Here is a 25,767-nt window from a genome sequence, read left to right as displayed (position 1 = left end):
CTTTTTTAAATTCACACCACAGCTCCAATCACAGACTGACGTTCTCCAAGGACCAACCACCCGCCCTCTCTGTGGGACACGTCTAATCAACGGTGATCGTCGGTCCAAGACTCAGTCACAGTCAGGGCGTCGGTTCCGCAGGTCAATGCCAAAGTGGGGAACGGAAAGCAGTGAAATAATAGTGCAGCACGCTGGGATGCACAGGCTCACAGGTCTGTACCTAATGCCACATCTACAGTATTTATTAGTCAGCCCTGAAGGGTTAATGCGGGTTATTTTGCACGCCGGTGTTTTCACCAACCGTGAGTCGACGTAATAAAGTGTGATATAATTTGCACTGCGCATTCTAAAAAGCCATTTAAGATGTCGTCGAGGGGCCACAGAAGCGCCTTCTCAAAAGAGAAGATCACGACTGCGGCGCCAGGATGAGGCTATGCTTATCTGCAAACGAGGTGGGGACAAAAGAGAAGAAAAATAGATGAAATTCACTCTTATTTGAAACCTGTGCTGTATCTCATTTCACAAAATTATGCCCGGCCACGAGCCTGCAGTTACATTCATTGAAAATCCATCCCAGAGTTAATGGAATTATAAGATGTAGTGTACACCGTGGCACCTCATCAAATGAAATTGATTCAAGTTGCTTTTTGGCCCGGGGTCCTCGCAGCTCCGGGGCCGCACTCATGCCTTTTCTCTCTCTGATAGCTGCTAGCTTGAGGGAGCACGGCTGATGGAGTGTGGAGGACATGCGTGTGTGTGTGTGTGTGTGTATGTGTGTATGTCACAGAGGGCTTAGGACGGATGTTTGTTAGATCTACTCTCTCTGAGAACTTAAACAAAGTGTTTGCTTTGTCTTTGCAGGTGCAGTCTGAACAGTGTGCAGTGTCCTCTGCTGACTGGAGGTGCAGGGCTAACCAGTGGCTAAAGAAGGGAGCCGGTAACTTGCATGCAGGTTTAGCCTCTCGGAAGCTCCTTTTAGCCCATAAAAACACATATGAAGAATTTGTAACAGTAGCTTATGCTAGAGTGCCAACGCACTGACAACCAGTGAGTCTCAGTGTGCATAATGTTAGCCGTGTTGTCTTTTGTCCTCGTGAAAATGGCAGTTTTTTGGCTCTCGGAGTTGATATCCAAAGATCAAAATCTGTTTTCTTGACAAGGCCAAATGTTGGGAACAGCTGGCGATACGCAGATTCTATTTTTATTGCATTTTCATACAACGTGTAAGCAGAAGGAATCGCATTGTTTGTCTTGACTTGTTTGTTTGAGAACCAAAGTGTTTTTAGTGCTGAACTGTAAAATGTAATGTGCATGTGTAGTTTGAAAAGATGCTTTAACTTGACATTCTTTTAACTAATACATCAACAAGTGCCATTGCTTTAACTTATGTCTAATAGACAGATCTTCATATAAAAATAGCTTTTAAAACTTGCCTATCTGCCCAATGGGTTTAATTTGTGACTTTTGTATTGCTAACAGTTGATGATAGAAAATAATTAAACAGGAAATACCTTCTTTTTTGTCAATACTTAACAGTAATTCCAGACCAACTCTACAAAAACAACGGCAACATTCTGTCACTCTTTAATTAAAGGCCGTAAAATGATTGATTATATTTGTAATTTGACTTAAATAAAAACTTAAAAATTGATAAGACATTCAAAGACACTTCAGTGTTCCAGGAAAAGGAATTTCTAAAAATCCCAAACCCTGCATATCAAAAAATGTTCTGCAAGGATAACCCACCTGGTATATCTCCCAAGATGTCTTCCAAGATAATCCAGTATGTGAAACCTGTATTTCCTCACTATCTCTGCTAGTGACTTATCAGCAGTGCTCAAACTCTCTAAAAGGGGAAAAAAATGTGGGGGGGGGAACCTGGAGGAGCCCAGAGGAACAGAGCGAATTAAATGGACTGCTTATAATTTGCACCGAGGATAGCTGAGCAGAGGTGCTGAAGCGAGGGCTGTGTGAAGACTTCATGGTGGACAAGTCCCACAGATTGATGTTCCGACAAGCGAGCCTGTCCACTGCACTGCCCACTCGGTGCGAGTGTGTGCGTGTTTCTCAATGTGCGAGGCAGTGAGCGAGGCACTCTTTGTAGCACAGCAGTAGACCTCTGTCTACAGCTTGTTATTAAAAATTTGTTTCGGAGAACTCAGGCACCGGTTTAGTAGTTTGGTTTATCGCCGCACTAATGAGGCCATGTGATAATATTGCGTTTTTCTAAAACCCTGTGATTGATTTAGACTTAATTTTCCCACCAGCTGGGGTGGTGTCGATGAGTTCAAATAATGTTTTTCGGTGTAGAGAGAAGGAAATGATTCATCCTCTTTAAATTAGATCGACAGTCTGTACGATGTTACCATCTAGACGCCCTGTTTTCATTGGCATTGGAAACCCCAGCTTAGGTCAGCTCCATCCATATGAAGGCTAGTCAGTTTCTAGTAATGAGTGCAGTGCCACTTTGTTCTTCTGTGATGCAGGACAGAGTTGACTTGACCCTGTTAGAAAGGAGATGGATGTTCTGTCTGTAAAGGTGAGACATTGATCACTTTATACCTTGAGCCTTTGGAAAAAAAAAAAAGTGTGAAGAAAAACTGGCAACTGTGCTCAAGGTTTAACCATCAAACACTGAACTCCCAGTGACCACTAAGTCCCTGAGTCCCAGGCCCATAAAAACTGCTCCGTAAACCAATTTTTACATTTTCAGGTTGCAGTAGCGAAGCAGTGTTCGCCTCGCCGCTTCGCTTATAACCAACCCCGCCTCCCTGCGAGCAGCTCTTCCACACGGGCTGCTCCTCTGAAAGAAAGAATTTCAAAAAAAAAAAAAAAAAAAAAAAGAGCCAAATAATAAATAATAAAAAAAAAAAACTTCTTCAGTTCGACATTCATTCTGAGGCAGGAGGCGGTTGCTGAAGTACCTCAAGATTTGAATTGAATCAGCAAAGCGAGGAGAGTGAATCAGACTTTGTGAATACGCTGGTGGTGGTGGCGGCGGCGGCGGGGGGAGGGGGGTGGAGCCAAAGCAAAAAAGAAAAGGCAGACAAAATGTACAGTAGACACAGGAAGACTTTAGCACAAAAGCTCTTTCTCAGGGCTCGACATGAGGTGGAATCAGATAAAGCACGGACCCCACGCAAGAAAACGCAAACTTTTCTCCTCCCCTTTGCTCTCTGAGCGCCAAGGAGCCAATTGTGCATGACAAATGGAGAGCATTTTGGCGGTGCCCTTTGCCAAGCTTGCAAAATGTCTTCCGCCCGCGTTTTTTTCTCTGCCGGCCTTCCTGTCGCCGACAACCGCTCCTGCCATTTGTTGCCGCGCGCCCGGCAAAGAAAGAAAGAAAAACACAGAAGCGAAGAAGTGACATTTACTGAGCTCGAGTTTATTTGTATTCCAGCCCTTCCGTCACCGCGTGTCGGCTTTTATGAGCTCGCTCAGGCAAAACATTAAAGAAGCTCATTCTTTATTAATCCTCACAATGACAATTCAAAGCTTCCGACCGACGCGCCAGCCTCGCCGAGCGTGCCTGCACTGTCTTGCTGGGGGAAAATCAGGTTACTGTCATTATTTTTTTAAACATCGCTCGGCTGTCAGCATGTGTAAAGTTCTGCGTCACTCGCGGTTACTTAATTTTGTCAAGTTCGACAAAGGCAACGAGTCGGTGAGAGTAAAAGAGAGTCGTTAACGGCACTTCATTTGTATGTGTGAGCACTCTTAATCACCCCCCGTGTCCTTCAAGAGTGTTCACTTTGTCAACATGGACTTGATTTAATTTACCTGAACAGCTGATCCAGACTCGCCTCGCGTTGTTTTTGCGCTGGCACCGCTGCAAGATCAGCACATGGCTACAATCCAGTGACAAAGATCTTATTGCAAAACGCCTCAACGTCAAAAACCCCACGCAGTTCATCTGAGCTGAGATTTTAAGACAGTCTTGCTGCACTATCAAAAAAAAAAAAACCCTCCTACATGAAGTGTTTTCATCAGGGCTTGACAGTAAATGCTCTGAATACCTCTGGTAGTGATGACACTGAGGAGATTTTTTTTTTGCTAACCTCAAAAATCACAGGTGCAGAATCCGAGGAGGAAGAAATGATCTTGAATGTGTCTCTGCTGCTGAAAGGGAGACGCGTGGTATTGGCATTTCATTATCAAACAAAGAGTGACATTCTGCATTGAAGGCAGATAAAGTAAAGAAAGTTACTGACTTTTGACTTTGACTCCAATCTGGCCTTGCCAGGAGATTAGCGAAACGAGTCTCAGACGGCCAAAGGACACGAGCGAGCTATCGCCTCCTGGCACAACTGGCAGTAAAAAAAAAACCTGATGATTTATCCGCTTTTAATGTGACAGACAAAGGTTTATATGGTCACCTTGGAGGACTCATGTGTATCAAATTGTTGTCTGTAGACTCTGGTAAACATGTGCAGTATTTTGGAGAATTGCTCTATCAGGGGCTGATACTGGAAAGGTCCGAAACTTGCCTGACGTATCTGGCAGTCAGCCGGCTCCACTTAACCTGACAACTCCGATGACATCAAACGGTCACACAACGGTACTTATCAAGAGGGTGAGTCAAAGCCTCGGTTAATGAGGTGTGACCGCGGGCACGTGAAAGAGACGGCATTCGCGAAGATGGACGAGCCCAGCAGTGGTGGCGGCAGAGCTGGACGAGCAAAAACCAAGAGTTAGCGATATCACAAAAATACCAATACAAATGGCGTTGAACTGCAACGCGGGATGTAAACGTGCTACGGAAGCAGGGTTTGGCGCCCGTCACTTGAATGTGGCCAGTGAACCGCCACTGACGTCGCGTCGCAGCGGCGCGGCTGTTTCTGCATACGCACTGCGCACACACGGCTTCCACTGTGGGAGGGAACAAAGTCAACTCCGACACGTCTAATTACGCATTGCAGCATCAGTGGATTGATTGAGGTCAAATTAACAGATGATAATTAATGGCGCGTGACACTGACAGTACGCTCCCCGTTGTAGCATGATGCAAGACGCAGATTATGCCACGCGACGGCCTTTTCTAATTAAGACGACGCTTATTACGTTTTATTATCGATGGGAGCTTTTTAATGCATCGCAGCAGGAACTCCCAGGGACAACACGGAGCCCTGGAAAGGGAATTTGTCGCTGATTGTCAAAGGCAGGGTTTGTCGCGACAAAACTAGAAATGATGAATAATGAATGAAAATAAAGAATAAAGGTCCTGGTTATTTATGACTTTTAGATCAGTGATTATTTTTCATAAAAATTACGATAATTATAGAGAACTGGGAGAATGCAGACCTGGCAGCAGTTCATATTAGTCAATGTGCCGCAACGCCGTTGGCTAATGACTGGGAGGCTTCAGGGAATGAGGGCTGTAACTCCAAACTGATCAAGTGAAAAATGTGCCTGTGAAATATAAAGGACTTGTCATTACAGAGAAATCAATGCAGCTTTTAATTTCCATTGAACAGCCCTTTAAAGTGTCAGATAAAGCCTCCACTTCTGAACTTTTTCTTCTCTCCACACAATACTTGCAGAAGTGCCCCCCACCCCCCGCCACACACACATCCCCACGTTTCTTTTCCTGCTGACAAAGAAAAGACGTTGGCGATTTACAAGAGGCTTTCAGACAACTGCCAAGCGGCGGCCCTCTTCTGACGATCAAACCTTGTGTACTCGCGCTCAAAGAGCGGCAGCGAGGCAACATAACCCGATAAGAAGTTCTCAACAGGGGAAGTAATTGGGAGTGAGCATGGCTGCTCCGACTAAAAGGGGTGCGTGGAAGCAAAGAGGGAAATCAACGGAAATATTTCCTCTTCGCGGACAAAAGACGAGAACAAGAAAAGGAACTCACGGGACAGGGAAACGCTGTGTTGTCGCTCCAAACTTGAGAAAAACGGCAGCTTGGCCAACCGACATGATGGCATCAAAGTGTCCAACAACACGTGCAACAATTGGACCTTCACATCAGCACTGAGGTTGTGTTTTTGAAATAAAACTGGCTGCCTTTAATGTGATGGTACATTTCCATTGCTAATAAATACATCCACCAACAGGACAGGACGGACAGAGAGGCGGGGAGGTGGGAGGGATTCCCCTCAGCAGCCACTCCGAGACGTGATGATGGATTATGACCAAATCAGGCTGCATGAATAAGTGCACCATCAGCTAAATGTGAGCTGGCGCGGCAGAGATTTTCATACATATGCATGATCGCTCGCGTTGTTAAGAGCGAGCGCGGGAATTACAGGTCAGTTCCCCCTCTCCCTGCAGTTAAGGAATACATCATTCTGCCGAGGTGCGCTTCCAGAGCACATCTTGAGAGACAAATATGAAGAGGGGGGGAAACCGCCTCAAAGGGCAGAAGTACCTTAAACGCATCACTTGACTTTCAGGCTGCATGCCGAAAGAGTTCAAGTGACATTTCTCGCTCCCCCCACCCCCGACGGCCCAAAGGCTCCTCCGCCGTGGCACGCACGCTACGATGAGCCACCTTTGCCCAAGAAAGTTCGTATAAAGTCCAGACTTTCACACAAGAAACGCGCGGCACTTTCCACAGCGGTCCCGCTTACAATCTCCTCCTCTGTTTCTGAAGCAATCACGGGCCAGCAGAGCACAACCGCGCCGCAATTAAGCTGTCTGTGATTTTTAATTAAAACTAAGAGGCGTGATCCGTCTAGAACTTTATTTGCCTTTCAGGCAACACGAGTTATCGTCCTCATAATGGATATGATTGCAGTGTATGAAAAATGATCAAATTACTGCCCCCCCCCTCCTCAAACAATAAAAGGCAGACGCAGAGAGAGAAAGACAAAAATAAGCACCCCCCCCCCCCCCCCACTACTCCTTCCTGCTAGTTTGCCGTCCAAACCCTGTTACAATTAGGACAGTAATTGTGATATGGACATGAATTATTCAGAGGTGCGAAGCAGTTTTCAGCTGTAGCCGGTAGGCACAATCAATACGGCGTCTGATGCCTTCACCGAGGCAAAGTCCATTACAAGTTCTAAATGCATCTGAGTAGCTTCTGAACCAAAAAGCAATTTAATACTGATATCTCCGGGGAGCCGCGCAGGAGAACTTGAGAGAAGACAAACAAAACCGACACGGCGGCGGTGAGCACTCGCAGCCCTGAAGGATGCGCTCCTCTTAAAGTGCAAAATTGTTGACTCCGACTCTTTATTGACAACCTGAACGCCGCAAAGGCTTTTTTTGAGGTCTCGTTGCAGATTACAAGAGCAGGTGGAGGCACAACCACATACATACATACATGGATTTACTCCATTCCTTGGTGTAAAAGCTCCATCCACTGTGCATTACCTTCGCTCTACCTCCCCGTTCACGACAGGTCAAAGTTGTTGTTCTGTTGCCGCCTCTCGCCTTTGAAACCGGGTATTTTGTCTCGCATGTTTCACCCTCCACTTTCTTCCCTTAAAGATAGGATGCAATTTCTTTCCCGTTTGATCATACTCATCACTCACACAAAACAAAAACAAACCACTTGGTGTCTAAGCGAGAGGGCCGTGTCACTGTGATTCAAGCCCTAAAGTGCTTTCAGCTTGTCTCGGCTATAGCCTCGCCTCGCCTCGCCGTCATCCTTCTTATTGAGACAGAGGCATTTGTGACTGCTGCACCCCACAAAAAAAAACTACAGATATAGATGATGTTGATGGAGAAGAATTCCGTATGTATACTCAGAAAAAATCTCAACAATCAGTGTTTTTGCGATAACTCATGAACAGCAGTAGTGGAAGAAGAGAAAGAGACCCATGGCTACTGCGAAAAAGACTGGCGTGCATATGCAGAAACAGTTATTTGGTCAAAACCAGATAGCATTTCCACATTATAAAAAGAGAAATAACCGAAATAACGAAAAGGCACAAAAAAAAACCAAACTGTTTTCACTTAGCCCCCGACTGGAGGAGTTTTGTTCAAGCCCCAGGCTGTTGCTGACAAGCTGAAATAACTGTTTCATCCAGATTAGTTCAAGTTTCCCATCAAGTTGACTCCCCTCCTTTCTTGGGGTCTTTCCCAGATGTATAAAAAAATAAATTAAGATTAAATTAGAATAAAATTCAAATCTTGTCACACTTTTGTGTTAGGATCCATTTTACTGTAATTCCTCCCTTTGGAACACACAGCGCACCACCTCCCAGCTATTACACAGGCGACAACTGTGGGAGACGGGAGAGGAAAAAAATCTACTGTGTACACTAATATTTACACTTGACTTTTACTCTAATGGATTTCTTCCTGTGAAAACAAATTTACAAGCCATTCAGTCCTGGGTATGTCAGTAAATGACTTCCATTTGCTGCAAAGCAGCCAAGATCAATTTTCTCTGCAAAGATGAATCACCATATTTGAACATTCTAATGTGAGTTCTGCCCTGGAGTTAAAACAATCATACAGATGTGTTGGTTGCTTCCGCTCTCTCCCTCCGCTTCGCTTCAACATACTTTGCTCTTTTTCTTACCATCTCCCTCCCTAATTCCAGGGGACTGCTGGTCGCTGTGAGCCTTCAGCTCGAGTCCGGGCATTAGAAACATGTTAACGGTGAGATGGAATGTGATTCATCAGGACTGACAGCAAATCTCCAAAATGAAAAAGCGTCGGCAGGATCTTGGACTTTATTGGCGTGGAGATGAATGGACTGAAGGAGTAATTCAAAGTGAAAAATAAGTCCCCTGAGAAATAGATTCCCTTATTCCAGGCCTTGTGAAAAATCCCCATCAGAAAACAGAGCAGTTTTTCCTCACCCCTCACCTCCACCCCCAATTTACAGTTGGCAGTTCAACGACGCTCAGCTGTGAATTCCAGGCCGGAACCAAAAGGTGGAAAATATCAACACCTCGTTGCGGTATACATTGCACATTCAACCTTGTAGCTCCTGCTGTATTAAAATGTTCTATCTTTGGATTTGTTCCTTGGGATTGACTATTTTAAGTACAGAAAAACGAAAGATGCTTCTCTTTGATTTTGCCATTTAACATGTTGTCAAGAAAAATTGATATCACTTTCTTATTTAAAATCCGTTGCCACATCCACACCTATAAAAACCAGAAAAACAGTGTTTACTCTAATGAAAATGGAAAAGCCTGTCAGAATGTACAGCAACGAATTGAATCTTTTACTTTTGATTTCATCAGAACCTCTGACTGATTATTAATATACAATTGCTTATTAATGTTATGCGTAATGTTGCAGTCGACCAATCTTTAAACTTTCGTCACTGACAGACACAGATAGATGGATGGAAAAACATTTTGCTTTGATCCAAGATGAATATTTCACAGAGTTGGTCTGGTTCTACTCTGCCGGTAATGTTTTTTTTTTTGGTCTTTGAAAAAAAAACAAACATTAAAACACTCATTCTTTGGGGTTGTCCTGCAAGTCCTGCAAAATGTCTTGTTTTAATACATTTCTGAATGCCTCATCCACATTTTCCAAATGTATTGGACCTAAAGCAAAAAATGACGGTGGGAAAACATTGAACATTGAGTTATTTCACGATCCGCATTTAGAACTGGATGAGCAGGATCTCCATACAGACGAGACATCCTTAAAGGCATAAAGGGCAAAAACCAATTCATTAACATGCTAACTTCCTTTTATTGGCAACGTAGAATCAAAAGAATGAATAATCTTACGTTCCCATTAATTTCTGGCATTTGAGAGGGTGGTGGGGTGGAGGGCAGGGGGGGCGATGTTAATGTGCCTCGTCACCTCTAATCACCTTCCCCCCACACGTTAATGACAGGGAGCAGGCCTTTATGGCTGGATGAGTCCCCAGGAGCACGGCCGTGGCATTTTAAAGATCAGAAATCACCGGCGCCATCAAAGTGTTTCTATTTTGGGAGAGGCGTTAATGATAGAATTGAAACACTCCACGTCACAGGATTCCCGGTTAAACAGCAGAAAGAAGGCCGGCCTGAAGTGGCCTGCTTGTCTCCAGGAGACCCCGCTTTTAATAACTCTTTTCTTTCTTTTGGGCCACCAAGATGTAAAAGTCCATGTTGTTTCCAATGTTGCTGCTTCCATACAATTGTAAGCCAATAATCTGAGTTAAAACATGAAACACATGAAATTTACAGCTTTCCATCGACCTGTTGGATGGTGTTGATGGTGCTGATTAGAAGTGGGAGACGAATATTGAACTTGCAAAGCCAAATGATGTGGAATTCTTTATTTAGCGACACTCTGTCTCAAACCGCATAGCCTCTCTGTGGCTTCTTTTTCAAGCAACACTGCCAAACGGATGTCAGCTTTGAGCTTGAAGAAAAAACATTTCCTTACCTTTGCAACGAGCAGAGAACCCTCATACATCAGTCGGGTGCCTCGTGCTGTAATCACCACAGCCACAGGCGCTGGCCTGTCCTGCGCATGTAACGACACACTGCCCCCGGAGACCAGAGGTCGCGCCGACTCTGCCCCCCATTTCGCTGCTGATTTCTGTCGTTTCCTCTCACATCCTGAGGTAGATTTACTGTGGCCTCAGAAGGGCTCAAAAACTATTATCCGGCATGTCTGTGCGGAATTCACGAGCGAGTCAAAGCCAAAGATTGAAGACTGGCTCCATGATGACCTGAGGCCCTTTTTTTTTTTTTCTTTTTCGAAGTTTAGTCCCATCTATCATGGCCATCACCCGGCGTTGTTTCAAATATCACAACCGGAGACGCACAACAGGTAAGAAAAACAGAAAATCAATTTGTCGCTTACTTTTGTCGGTTTTGTCTGGATTTTAAAGGGCAAGGAACGACGTGTAGGCACATTGTAGGCACACCTACAGAGCAGGTGCAGCGTGCAAGTCGTAAGAGTGAGTCCATACTGCTGCCGTTTTGCTTGATGATTTTTTTTTTTGACCCATTAGAATCAACTCCCTACCCTTGAGCAATCATTTTGCTTCTGTGGATTTTTACACTACGAGGCATCATGAGGCTGTTGTGAAGAGTCGGGGGAGTGCCGCCTCTAACACGGCGTCTCAGAATAGTTCATCAGCCACATGCATAGAACAACGGGAGCGAGGCCTTACTGTTATACGTTCCTTTACGTTACTGTATACTGTGCACACAGCCCAGGAGTGGAGTTATGTGATTCAATGGACAGACAGACAGGCAGGCAGGCAGGCAGGCAGGCAGACAGACAGGACAGGACAGAGCTGCTTTGCTGGGAATTGAGGTTCATTAGTCCCGATTCTGTGACACGTCGCTGAGCCACTTGGCACTTGCAGCGAGGCCGACTCGTGGAGGGCACAGGCAGGTGGCAGGTTTTGACTCGGTCTGCCAAACGTCTCAACACGCTGCTGTAACAACCCTCCGCACGAGGAGGACCGCAACCTCAAACTGGAGATTTGAGAAAAGAAAAGAAAAAGAAATAAAAAGAGTAGAAGTAACGAGGTGTTCTTGATAATCGCCATGCGTGTTTGGTACTTTTCACAAAAGTCTTCCCCTGAGATGGAAGGTTGTCCACCTGGTTGTCCACCTGGTTGTCCACCTGGTTGTCCACCTGGAGGATATGGTTCACATTTCCGTCTTGGAGAAGGCCAATACTGATCCCTTGGAAATGAGGCACACATTGGAAGCAATTGTGGAAGGTGGTTGGCTCACATTCTGTCTGTTGCTTTCAAGGTGGACGACTCAGATTTGAGTCCAGTAGAAAGAGGTTGACACCAGACGGGCATCCCACTATTGTCAATGCCGACAAAGTGAAAAACTCTTTTTCCACCGAGAAGGTGGTGTTTGAGTCTTAGAGCAGCAACTGAAGCCAGTCAGTGACAATGAAAATGTTTCAGACTGGGACATGACATGCAACATTTCTGACTTGCAGAAGAGGAGCAATCAAAGCTAATTTATATTCGGTGGGTTGTGAGAAACACTCTGCTTGAAAAGAATGATGAAGTTGCTCAGTGTCCAAGAGCAGCCTCGACTAGTTTAGCCAGCAGTGACTTTTTGCTTGTTGAGTCAAACCAGACCGGCAGTGATGTACACTGATCCAGACTCTTCGCATAACAGGCAATCTCATTTCTTCATGACAGGCGGAATTTATTTATTTATCTATTTCCCCTCCTTCCTTTGAATGAGACGTGTGTGGAGACGCATAATCAGTGGAACTCAGCCTCGGCTCCATCACACCCCACTGTGATGGGATGAGATTAAAAAGAGGGCTGATGGCGGTCTCGCGCCGCAGTCAACATCAACATGGAGACTGTAAACCGGTTGGCATGAGATGAACTGCTGCTAATTTACTCACTTTGCTGAGAGAAATGTCAGTAGCGTTTGGGGCGAGCTGATGGAAATCCAACAGCAGGGGAGACGACAGCAGTCGCTGCGGAATCTAATGTATGCGCTGGAGTGTTAAGCTGCTAACATCTGATGAAGGGGCTTTCTCGATTAAATGCAATATCCCATATTGTGCATGCACGGCACACGTCGGTGTATAAATGAAGGCAGTGAGATAAGAGAATTAAATCCCCCTTTTATCCGTGCCGTGACTTTGTTTTCCCAACAAACGAGTTAAAATTCATTAACTTTTGCCATTTTCCTGCTTTGTTTTCAAACGGAGACGGCCGCGCGCACGAGGGCGCGCACACACACAACCTCACACGCACTGAAGATCTAACACGTTGAGATAATTACATATGGCGCATCTGCCAGAGGCGCTGATGTTTTTCTTTATTGACTTAGTTTTGCCACATAAACAAGTGGTTGACACCCCATTTGGCCCATGCGAAAGAAAGCGAGCGCGTGCCCGCACTGGCAACCGATCCCGTCTGCCTGTCTGTGTTCACGTGACACCATCTGTAATGGCACGACACGCATGTTGCAGGGAAACATGCCTGCGCTTTGAAGGCAGCGGTGGGAGCAGAAGGCACTGTTAAGAAAATGTCATCTGCCTAGTGACTCCCGGACACAACATGTTTCGCCGCTCACAGCATGGCTCTCTTTTGAACCAGCTGATTTCTGAAGGCAATCAGTTCAAAAGAAAAGCCAACAAAAAAACAACTCCACACCCTTTGGTAGCAGGGAAAAAGTGTCTGTTACCATGGCAACTCTATCTATCTATCTATCTATCTATATTTCTATTCACTGTATATATAGCTGTTGATGATACTTGATGATTAGCACAAAGTTGCTACAGATTTGTTTTTGATGACTATGTTGAAGCAGTTTAGCATCCAGATTAATAGACTTTTTTTTTCTTTTCTTTCTTTTTTTTTTACTCATTATTACTAATTGACATGTCAAGGTTGAAGAGCATGACGCAGGATGAAAACAATTATTTTTGCAGAAACTTTTTAAATTTTGAACCCAAATGAAGCCTGAAAAAAAGCCTAAAAGCGAAGGTGTCATGATGACTCTCTTCACGGGGTGTTTACATACGGATCATTGTGTTGTCCTTGATCAATTCAAATGATGCAACCCTAAAGAAACTCAGTGACATTTCTTCAACATGACAAAGCCACGTTATGTAGTTACTGGGGACCTTGATGGCCACATTGAGAATGCTCATAACTAATTCTGCCTATGCCAACACTGGAGGTAATGTATAATACAAAAGTCACTTTACCAGTGTTTTCTAACAATAAGTTTTGTGTCTGTCGCCTTTAGTTACCTTTTTACTCCATTTCGAATAAATCATATGCTGAGGCACAACTGGAAATCATCCCTCTCTAGAAGGGATCACTACCCATTGTGGGTAGTGATCCCTCTCCCAGGCTAGCGACAACATTTCCTGCCAGATGGTTGTTCCTCCCTTGGTTACCGCTTCGTGGCCTCTGAACAGAGGGCCTCTGTCTTCCTGCCATCTAAAGTGTTTTTGGATTATTTATTTTGCTGCAAGACTGCACCACCTGAACCTGGCATGGAAAGCAGCAACTGATGCCACATGGGACATTTAAACCTAAGGTACTTTGCCAAGTTTTATTTCCTTCTTTGAATTTAGACGAACTGCTGTCTGAGTTTATATGATATATATGATCTCTGCAGCAGCCTTGCCTTCATAAGGAGCTTTGCTGCTCAGTGTGGTAAACTAGGCAGCCACATGGAACCATGCCATTCCAGTTGTCTGTTAAACTAATGCTATGTTGATGATCTTTGTCCTTATCTTGCAGCTGGTCGGTAGATAACCACTCGTTTTGAGAAAATACCAAATGATTCCTGACTCTGCAGTCAGAAGGCAGAGGAGCGACGGTCTAAACAATAATTATCTTTTACACAGCAAAAGCTTTATCCCTATGAGTCATAGCACTGATAGGTCTGTGTGAGATGACATCCATTTAATAATGCAAAAGCTGCACATCGGGACATCTTCAAATCCTCTAAAGAATTTTCTAAAATAAATCTTTGTGAAGTTATTTCATTAAAACAGCAGATAACAACAATGCTTTGTGCAATCTTGATGTCGTCTCAAACGCAGTTCAAAACAACCCCCCAAAAACTGGAAACAAGCCCCACCCCCCAGCAGTATTTTGCCGCACTTCTGCCCTCATTAAGGCTTCGCCGGGTTCACAGCAGGTCAACAAAACACCAAGTTGCCCAAAAACAAAACCAGAATCACACAAGGCCTTGGAACATTATGACTGTAAAGCTCCTACTGTGTGCCTCCCTTCGACTTCTAAAATGCTATTAAACACAGGATTATCTGCTCAGCGTGCCCTCTGATCTTTTCCTGAAAGTTGACCTGCAGTTGAGCTTTAGAACAAAGAAAAGACCACAAAGAACAGGAAAAAGATGACAGGTTCCTCAGGAGAGGTGTTATTTGAAAAGTGATCATCTCCCCCCACGTTCAGAGAAGATAATTTCATGAACAAAACGATCAAACACACAATGACAGGTGAAGTTGAAGAGAGGATTAGCCTTTTAGCTGCACAGAGAGATTTTTATTCAAATCTCTTCGTTTTTGCCGCTGGTACTTATTGCATCCACCGTGTGAAGGTTAGGGCTCAGGCACGTCGGATCCACGTGTCTGAAGGTATGACCCTGTCCAGCGTGTTCTCATTCATACACATTACCACTGGCGTACGCCTCAAACAAGGAATTAATAGGTAGGGGAAATAGATTAAATGTCAATGAGGGTGCAGAGGCCGCCTTTTATGCCATAAAAAAGGTTTCTTTTCCCCATTAAAAAGTGCAACGCTCGCATTTTGAATGCAGTGATAAAATATGTAACAGCTTAATGCAAAGCGTGGCAAAGTTTAGAATGTAATGCATTCAAGAATTTTAGCAGGTTATTGCAATGTGAAGCATAATTGCAAAATGAAGGAAAAAAATTTATTACATTATTTGATATTGTGGCGTTATTACACGATGCTGCGCTTCAAGGTGTTTTTCTAGTTGCTGTTTAACTGAGCGGACAGGCAGAATTCATTTGTAGCCGTGTTTACAGCCTCTTAGCACATCTAGGTTTGAAATACCCCAGAGTCCCTCGGAGGAATGTGTGGCAGCTGATGCACCCAATAGGATGCCATTTTGTCTTTTGTCTGTCGTTTTCCAACTGACTGCAGTGATGGAGTCCAGGCATCTCCCATCCAATTAAACTTCTCCGTTATCCCTTATTGGCTCAACTGTCTAAGCTGTTTGAGTAATCTTCTTTAAAATAAAACCGCTCAGTCTGACTATGGTCTAAACTGGTAGTGTCAAAAAAAAGTTTGTTGTTGTCAGTCTCAAATTGACTACTTGGATGCTATCTAGTTTCATTGTATTGTATTCTTCAATTTTAGGCCCAAGGTGCTGAGAGGCTGGATGCTGGAGAGAGGCAGCGTTAAAAGGTCCATTAATCACATATTCACAGTCTCGGAGTTTATCCTGGAAGTCCTTGAAAAAGAAAAATAAGTATATGTGACCTGATATGAGAGAATCTGAAAATTGATCTCATGCAGTGGAATGGTCGGATAAAAATGGTCTGGCTCGGAGCCACTGCAGAGGATGTTTTATCTGTTATGGACTGCGACGGCGCCGCACCTGATCATTCATTATCCCGCCGGTCCGTCTGGAAGCAAGGAGCAGGTTGCCAGCGGGTCAGGATTATGGCCCGTTTGCAACAGACGCAACTGCTCTGCGGCATGAGATGCAGACGGAGGGCAGAACTGTACTCTCTAGTTAAGTTTGAGAAACAGCATAACGAGCTCTCGCTCGGCTCAAGTGTTGTTTTGTTTTTTATCACCAGGCAAGAAACCACAGAGGGCCCCAGCCAGTGCCCGATGTTGTTCACACAAGGGAAACATGCAAGAAGCTGAAATCAAAATGTTTGAAAAAAAAAAAAAAAAAAGCTGAAAGAAAAACAAAACAAAACACACACACACACACACACACACACACACATCCTCCATTTACCTGACTTGGCTTGGTGTGTACAATATTCCAGATAATTGAGGAAAGATTCATTGAGAGTTTGTGTCGGCTCATTAAATACATATCTAAATGTATACAACTATAGAGAATATTTCATCCCCAAGAGAAAACATATTGCAAAAAAACGTTTGTTTAGTAAGAAACAAGTGGCGGAATGTGCGTAAACAGCTTCACCTTCACAGATTAGTTTCCGACTATTATTTGTTCAATAATAGATTTTTTTTTTTAATCCTTTCCTCAGAAAAAAGCAGGTATGCCATTAAGACATTACCACATCAAAAGGCGCGCGTTCCAGCCGAGCTGCAGCTGGCTGCGCGTGTCGCAATCATTCCCATAATATGTGCATGTGCAATCAGCGGCACAGCTGGAGACCTTAACAACCCTTTGTCCCGGCTTGCGGAAACGAAAGCGCACAAACGTTGTTGTGGGATACGACACCTAGTTTAGCTCAGCTTTGATTGAGGGGGATTTTACTCAGACTCACTTTCAGCAATTATTCCCAAAGAGGAAACACAAAGACCATTACTGTCGAGTGGCCGAGATTGAGTCGGATTGTCCAGAAGTACTACAATTATTCCCGAGGAGGAAACAAAAGATTTGCTGCTGTAGACTGGAGGAGGACTGAAGAGATTACGCCCACTTTGGAGGTGAGTGTCTTCAGCAGGTCTTTCAAAGTTTCCTTGCAGCCATCACAGATGTTTTGCGGCTTTTGGCTCAGTCTATTTACTGGACCGATGCCAAAACTTTTGGCCAATAAGATTCAGTTGCAAGTCCATACATTTAAATGTGATACTGAGGTTGAAGAAAGGGGAATTCCCAATCAAATGCATAAGGTTCCATCCTTTAGGCGCACCTAACAGCTGTCCTTTTACTTCATTACTCATTTTTAATCCTATTCCAGTCGTTTTTTTTTTTTTAACTAAGACATTTTTTTTTAAGTATATACAGCCGTTTGAAATGCAGATCCCGTTTTTGCTTAAATGAAAATGAAAAAAAAAAGTATTTTACCACCATGAGATACCATGAGAAGTGAAATTGTGCCACACAGAGCACACGCACAGTTTAAAAATCCAATTGAAAGAATGAATAACCTTCCAACATGGCTCACAAAAGAGTGAGTCAAGACACATTTGCACATGTGAAAATGGAAATAGAAATAAAGCACAGTTACCTTGCATGACATACTTTTCTCTTTTGACATTTCTAATTCAGATAGAAGACTGTTACTGGCTAGCGCGGTTGCCTTACTGCAAGAAGGCTGTGGGTTTGATCTGGAATGAGGCCTTTCTCTGGAGAGTTTGCATGTTCTACCCATCTCTGTGTGGGTTCTCTCCAGGTATCTCGCTTCCTACATCAATTTAAAAAAGATGTCTGTGGATGTGCGTGTGATTATAAATCAATGGTGGGCGATTTGCGACTTTGCACTAATTCAAAAGAATTTAAAGGATTTTTTTTTTTTAAGTTTTTACCTATCCAAAAAATTTCAGAACGAAATGTAAGGAGAGCTTTTTTTCCCGTCAAAGTGAGCCGGGGACACTCGCTGAGGCCCGACCATGATTGCACCCAGGAGACTGTGTGATATTTAAACATGAAATGACCTACACAAAGTCTTGAAAGTATTTCCTCCCCGCGCTCTCTGTGACTTTAAAGCCTTAGCCAAGGTAACAGAAGACAAGACTACAGGGAATACTTTTACTTTGAAAGGTCTCTCCTCGCTTGTTCTGCCGGAGCCCTCGCTCTCTCCTTGTGCGTGCTTCTCTCTGTGCTCTCCCTCAGCAGCTGGATTATAGACGGCAGGAAACACTCCATAAATGTGACACCTCCAGGGGTTCATGTGGCATTTTCATTTTCATCATTTTATTTTGAATTTCATTGCTTTCAGTTCTACGCCGTTATTTTATACACATTGCGGTGAAAACTACGCAATTAAAAAAAGAAAAAAACATCACCGCTGCTTTTACTGAGCCAGTACAGCTATTTCTACGGGACTAGGCTTAGTTAAAGGAACAATGCACACAAGTTTCTTATCACGCCTCAACAATATAAAACACTTTTGTTTATACCCCAATATAAACTCAATTAAGACTTTAACAAAGAAAATTATAAAAAGAAATGCGGTAACAGGTGCGCTGAAACAGTTCAGATCACCATAGTGCACCATGGTGATATGATCCCCAGAGAAAAAGTGATCTAGATGTTCATTTGTCTGGCATTTGTCAGCGATGTCATCGCTAGCTCTTCATCTCAGCTCATCATGTTTCAGGTGGCCAAATTAGACTGATAATAACTATAATTCAGAAATGTTGGTGAGGCAAAAGAAAAGAGATGTTTGGAAGTGGGAGGTGTAGTAAGTTATCCCGTGAGAGTCTCATCAAAGCTCCCTTCCAGGTTCCTCGCTCTGTAATTGGATGTTGCAACCATGGATCATGAAAATTAGGCGTAATGTGCAGGTTATTAATATCAGTAATAGGTGGAAAAGAAAGGCAACGTCTGTGGAGCGTTCAGCTTTTCCTCTCAGAGCTTGTTACAGGAAATGATAGCTCAGCACACAAGTCTGTGCATTGTGGTGCGTTATTGTGCGAGTGACGCTGCGGTCTGCCTTTGAGGTTGTGCTGCCAAGTGTATCTGATATTAGTCAAATTATTAAGTGTGGTAATTACCCACTTCGCTTGCGATTGGCCTGTATTTATTCTAACCCCCTGCACTTTAATTGCTTCCTTTGGGAGGATTAGTAATCGTTAAAAGTGGTGAACTGGGCATTTGTGCACTGTCATGATGAAGTGTACTAGACATCCCAACATTAAGTGGTACATCATTAGCTGTGAGGTCAACAGAGTGGTGTCTACTTCAGCTGGCCCATCAGCTAATTGCAGCTTGTCATGATGCGGGGAGAAGCACTGAGCCGTGCTGCTGATAATGTTTTGTGACTTTGAATTGCTGGTCAAACTCATGTGACCTGAAAATAAGTCTCCCCCTACTGGTGGGTGGGGTAAAGTATGTAACATATAATAACGCCCTAAGATCTGAACCCAATCCCAAATTAAAGCCAACACATTGTAATGTTATTTTCCTTCGTTATATTTATGTTATATGTATTCAAATGACTTGTTAAAACTGCATGAAAGGTTCTACTGAATTCCTCCTTGCGTGCTCGCTCCACAATTGTTGTCTTCATTTGGCGTTTTGCTCTTACACTGAGAGCCGCTTAAGTTATAATGAAAAAAAAACATTAAATTTTTGCATGTTCAGGCTTGTTGGTTCAGCGCTTTCCTTTTTTCATCATTGACGTCTCCATTGCTTTTACTGCGATCCATCTTGTTTCTCACTGTCAGCTGCTTCCAACAAGCACCATTGCCCTCAGTGTCCAATGGGACGTGGTTATGGCATCAGTGACATACACATGTTTCTATTATGTTTCAGTAGCAGTGTAATGATAATGAATGGTCTATTAGATACCGACAGAAAACTTTTAAAAACTTTAGTTAGATTGATTTTTTTTGCTGTTGTCGATCTCTTGAATCTTGAATCGAAAGAGTGAACTCAGATTTGAACAATAATAAATAAACTGGAAATTGAATCTTGAGAGTTATTGAACTAAATAATAGCATCCTTATAGTAACCCCCAATTCTCATTTGATTGTAATCAAATATTCATTTTTTTCATGTTTTATTATATATATTATGTTTGGTTGTTATGTTAAAAAAAAAAACATTGTGATATTTCTGATCAGACTGGGTCATGTTCAGTACAGGTTTTAACTGTAGATTTAAGGGATTTCATGTGTATCCTGAGTAATCCAGGTTTAATCCAGGCAACTGTACAGCTACTGCACTGTGAAAAGCAGCAAAGCAATTGTTTCTTAATGTATATATATGTATATACAGTATATATATATATGTAGAAAGGTAATATGAAAACTCAGAAAGACATAATGATTCAACAGATTGCCATTCTTTTATTTAAAATGTTATGTTTTTAACACTAGTATTGGACTTATTATTAGTAGAAAGTCAGATTCTGGTGGGTTCCTAAAGGCCAATATCTGGTGAACTTATTTATAGTATAATTGCAGTCATTCATAATTTATTGACATGAGTGGGTTCATCATTTTATTTCAGCAGGAAACAGGGCCAGTGTGGGGGGTGCAGGTCTCAGTGATTGTGGTACTAAAGAACACTTCATTTGTCATATTAGTGGCGTTGGATCATATTTTAGAAAACATATTTATTTTGCTTTTCTAATGTTCTCCATCTGTTCAGCCTGAGCGCTCTTTGATTAATGGAGTTGGCTGATTAAATATTTTACCTCTGCTGCCTCGGCTCATGACGAACAACGTGAGATGGAGAGGAAGTGCAGCCTCCAAGAGGACCTTTGGCCAGTTTGGAGGATAATTCCTTACCCAGGTTCAAGAAGTTTTATGATGGGCAGATAAGGACGACTAGTGCTCGACTTATAACTACAGGCAGAGTTCATATTTGTTAAGGAAAAACAAAAAAGAAACAGTGATACTATAATAATACTGTAATCATGTCATAGTGGAGACAGTTCTTGTTGAAGTCTTCGCAAATGTAACTGTGTTTCTCTGAAGGCCCACCAGATTATTAAACTAACAAACCAACATAAAGCAAAAGTTAAAACTTTTTTTTTTCTTTCTAGAAGGTGTGTCCTAAAACTTGCAGCCCTGGGAATCACCCCTCGTGAGATCACAGAAACTGAAAATGTATTAGGTGCAACAAAGTTGTTTTTTTTTTGCAGAGGAACAGAGGAACAGAGGAGCAAATATGCAGTTTCCCTCAGACAAACAAGGCTTGTCGTGAGATAAAAGCATCGCTCTAAAAGTTGGTATAACAATGGAAACTTTAAGTGGTATTTTTTGTATGCATGCAGAGTAGCACCTGAAAATGGTTTACAAATACATACGTATTTATACAATGTGCCGGTAGCTAAACCACGGCAGGCAGTGAATTCTCATGTGACGCAAAATAATCTGTGCAGCATATGGTATCCAAGCAAAGTGTCCTGCTTATGGGCTATAATAACTCTGATGTGTGCGTTATGCCACTAATAACATTGCAATACGAGGCTGAAGGTTGAGGCTAATGTGAAGCAAAGAGCCTACATCAATATCTGCCAGGAGAAAATGGCTTTAGTGCAAAGTAGCTCACCTTGTGCACTGAATCATATGTCTCATTATGGAATGATTGAGTCAAAAAGGCGGGAGAGCAAGGACAAGACCCATTCAAGAATTTAGAGGCTCCCACTTGGATGAAAGTTAAGAGGCTTAATTGTTACTGAATGTCCTGTGAGCCATGTTGACGCACATTCAAATCATGGAAATTGTCTGAAACACACATACACACATTTTTTTTTTTTTTTATTTATTTATTTTTTTTTACACAAGCAAAGTTTTCTGTAAAGTGGATACGAATGTGTCCTAGAAGTGTCATCTCTGTCGCCTCACATACCCAGCAACCCATTTTAGGTCCCGAAACTGTTTGCAAGTGACTTCCTTGTAAATAGATGGCAGTTGCTCTGGGAATGTATGGCACCTGAGGGATTGTGGGATACACTGTTATGATCTAAACAATCGCCCGCAGCAATGCTGTAACGTACCACTGCTTTTTCCCATCGACCTCTCCTGTCAGTCGGCGGGGTGGTGGCGGGGGTGGGGTGGGGGTCACTGGGCCTATGGCATTATGTGTTTGTGCTCTCTTCCTGCAGGTGGGTGTCTCCAGATGCAGCACTACTGTCAAGAGGGGCCGGCGTGTCGTCCTACTGCTATAAGGGATCTCATATGTTCATTCAGTCAGCATAAAACCCTGACTAACACCACTGAAGTGGGCGTGCCCCCTGGAGCCCCAGGGGGGATGAAGAAACCAGAAACCATTCAATAAAAATGAAACAGATAAGACACCCGACCTGAGCTACTGTGTAGCTAAAATGCAAGCGAAGCAGGAGCCGTCTGATCCTGCCAGCTCTCCTGAGGTCACCTTGGCAGTTGAAGCTTTAATCTGGGGGGGGGGGGGAGACGAGGAAAGAAACGCTGCTGCCTTGAGGGTGTAAAGGGGCAGAAGGATAGAGGAGGTCTGGAATAAAGAGGGTGTTTTGCTTGAATATTGTAAGATTAAGTGTTGAAATGGCCACCTTCACACAGTATCAATGTCACAGAAACACTGGCTGGGCTCAAATGTCCGTATTAATCCTTTATCAATGTGGTAGAAAGGGGCCCTTTGACCAGAGTTGGGATTCTACAGAAGAGGAAAAAAAAACTTTATAGAGTCTTACAGGCGTAACAAAACCAACTTTACTGACGTTTCAAAACATATTTGTCCAGAGAGGGATTTCAACAGTCCATCCACTACTTCTTTCACTACTTTTCTTGCCACTCTTTTTCAGGAAGTGTGAGAAAACACTCAGTTTTAGAAACCGGTCGTCTCGGTCCTGGCCGGAGATTGCACTGTGTGATTAGATGAACCGATAACTGTCATTTCACTGGTAGATGAAGCTTTTGTCCATTAATTGCAGGGGGTGGGAAGCCACACTCAAGCTCTACAACGGCAGTGAAAAGATGTCATTCAACAGTAATGACAAGTATTCTTAGTATGGATTGACATTGTCTTGTTTAATTCAGTCGCTCTGCTTCGAAGCTGCCCACACGTCACACGCATCAGAGTCGGCTATAACATATAATTCAAGTGGGCAAAATGATTCGGAACTGCTTGGAGTGGAAGCAATGCCAAAGCTAGAGAATCAAGTTCACTTACGGTGTGGGTGGAGTTAGAGGTCTGGGACCATGTCTGGATATCAGCACTCTTGTGATGTCACAAAGACTGACATCCCAAAGTTAGTTGTTGTCACAGATTTGAAAGGATGTTTTTGGGGCGTTAATTGATCCTGTAAGTCTGCTCCACTGAAGCCAAGGACGTAAAGCAAAATGAGACTTTTTAGACGATGTGAAAATTATATTTAATGCTAACAGGTCACAAGATTCATGTACTGGTACTGATTGAGGCTGATGATGATAGAAAGAGTGGACCTATATACAGTAAAAGCTATTACTTAGTCTTCACCAGGGCAGAGGTCAGACTGAGTGACACCAGCTTCTGAGCAGATCCCCTCTCAACAACAGCTCCATTAAGACACCAAGCTGCTGCTTTATTCTCTTTCGTGTTTGAGGGCAAAGGAAGTGAAAACAGATATATATAAAAAAAATAATAATAATAAATCCATGGCAACGATAAGTTCATGCCAAAGCAACAAGGAACTCGGTATAGTGGTACTGCATGCTGTTGCCTCATTGTGCAGCTGCAGTCCTTATAGATCCTCCCCCTCATGAATTTTTTATCCTCATGTCCTTTGACACCAGAGCAGGAGCCAATACAATAAAGTATATGAGGCATGTGGAGAATGTAATGCTTCTCTTTAAAGTGAAACACTTTTTGTCTTTTTTTTTTTTTTCGTTTCCAAAGGCAACAATACAGGTGAGGAAGACTCTTTTACTGCAAACAGGGTGGAAAATAAAATGTGACAGGAAAAAAAAAATGGGGTGGAAAATTTAAAAAGCAGCGAGAGATAACCAATCTCGACGGGAGCTTCAGTCGGGAGGGAAAAAAACACCGCAACACCAGTGGGAACGAAACAGTGACACGTCCTGATGTGTTTTCACAACTTCGCCGGTGTGTTTCTCCCCACAACTCCCTTTTGCAATATAGACACTCGTCAAATTGCTCACGTCCCTCGCACAGACCTGCCGACCTGCGGACATTCCCCCTTGTGACCCACGCAGAGATGCCTGAATGGATGCACCAATATCACACGTGTGCATTTGCTGGAGCTTATGGGGGAAACACACACACGGAGGAATTTTTTTTTTTTTTTTTTTGCGAGCCTGAACGTAAATAAACACTTGCCCTTTGATTCCACCGTCGCTGTCACAAGCGCCGGCAGCATTGATGCAACGAGGAGAAATCCCAGCGGTGTGATGTTTATTCGTGGCGGGGTCGGCGGCAGCCAGAGACCCCAGAAATGAATTAATTGCGTCAGACACCGGGTCTAATCCGGCGCGCAGCCGCCGCCGCCACCGCTTGCTGTTTTTTTCACCGCGCCTCGGCGAACAGGATTTCACTCCAAGGAACACGCTTGACTTAATTGAAACACTTGTAAACTCAACAGTAAAGGAAATAGAAACTATTACAAAAACACACACCACCGCCTCTCTGACTGAATGTCATTTCACCTCGTGGGGTCTAGTAACACAGGTTTGTCAAACTAAGGAAATCGATTTTTGAACTCTCTCTCTCTCTCTCTCTCTCTCTCTCACACACACACACACATACACACACATTTACGAACAAAGGTGGCGACCCACATGCTCCCCAAAAGGTGGGGCTGGTGCTTGACTCAGCGGGGCACTCATTGGCAAAAAACAACAACAAAAAAAACATTAAATCATCATCGACGGAGCAAAAGTGGGAGTCAGATACACCCCAAAGGTTACATGACACCAAAAACACATTTTAGCCATATCACACACACCCCCGAGCTGCGCAGACCATTTGTATGATCAATAAGTGCAGAGGAGGAGGAGGAGGGCCGCGTTCCATTCAAGATAACAGTCAGGTGAAACGTTTGTAGAACAATAAACATGATAAGCAGTCATGAGGTTTACACAACACAAGGCAACATAAGTGCTGTTAATGGGAAATAATAAAAAAGCTTTATGGGAAGATTTGTTCTGTGGACACGTTTAAAAAAAAACAAAGCAAAAAACAATTGCTTTTATTGATCAGCGTTTTGCGAAACTGTCTTGATCCATTTCAGACGGAAGAAAAACCGGATCATTGATCCGGCTGTGGTGATATTTGGCCTGCTGTCATTAAGCTGTTGACTTTCTTCACTTCTTCACTCATGCTTGTCTTAGTTGGTCAATATTGCCGCAGGAGGCTGGTCCGGTGCTGTAATCAGAAGGTCGCTGGTTCGATCCCCCTGCAGTCAATGTGTCGGTGTAACGTCAGGCAGTCGCAGGTCTAACGAACCCCTCCAGTGCTGCTGTCTTACTGCATGGGTGCATATGTGTTAGTATGCGGCAAAGCAGTAGTCTGCACAGCCAACATGCGATTTGGGTTGAGCTGGTTTAAGGTGGTTCAGGCCTTCACACAGTGGATGCAGGAGGAATAAAAAATATAGACATGCAGAGTGTCAAAACCTGAACCTGAAGTTTGGACAGAAAAAAATGACACTGTGAAGAGAGGATGATAGATTTTTCTTTGTGTGAACTGCTGAATAGGCAACAAAAGTAAGAGTTTTTCTTCTTCAGAAATTGTTGAAACTGCTCCTATTCCACATGTTTTTTGGGATGTCATCGGGGAAGCACGCACAGCTCAATACCTCTCCGTGTCGTGCTGTTTCTTTGTA

The sequence above is a fragment of the Nelusetta ayraudi genome, unplaced genomic scaffold, assembly GCF_046127955.1.
Source record: "Nelusetta ayraudi isolate G7.1 ecotype Tasmania unplaced genomic scaffold, CSIRO-AGI_Nayr_v1 ptg000181l, whole genome shotgun sequence".
Lineage (NCBI taxonomy): Eukaryota > Metazoa > Chordata > Actinopteri > Tetraodontiformes > Monacanthidae > Nelusetta > Nelusetta ayraudi.
Note: the sequence above shows the minus strand (reverse complement) of the source record.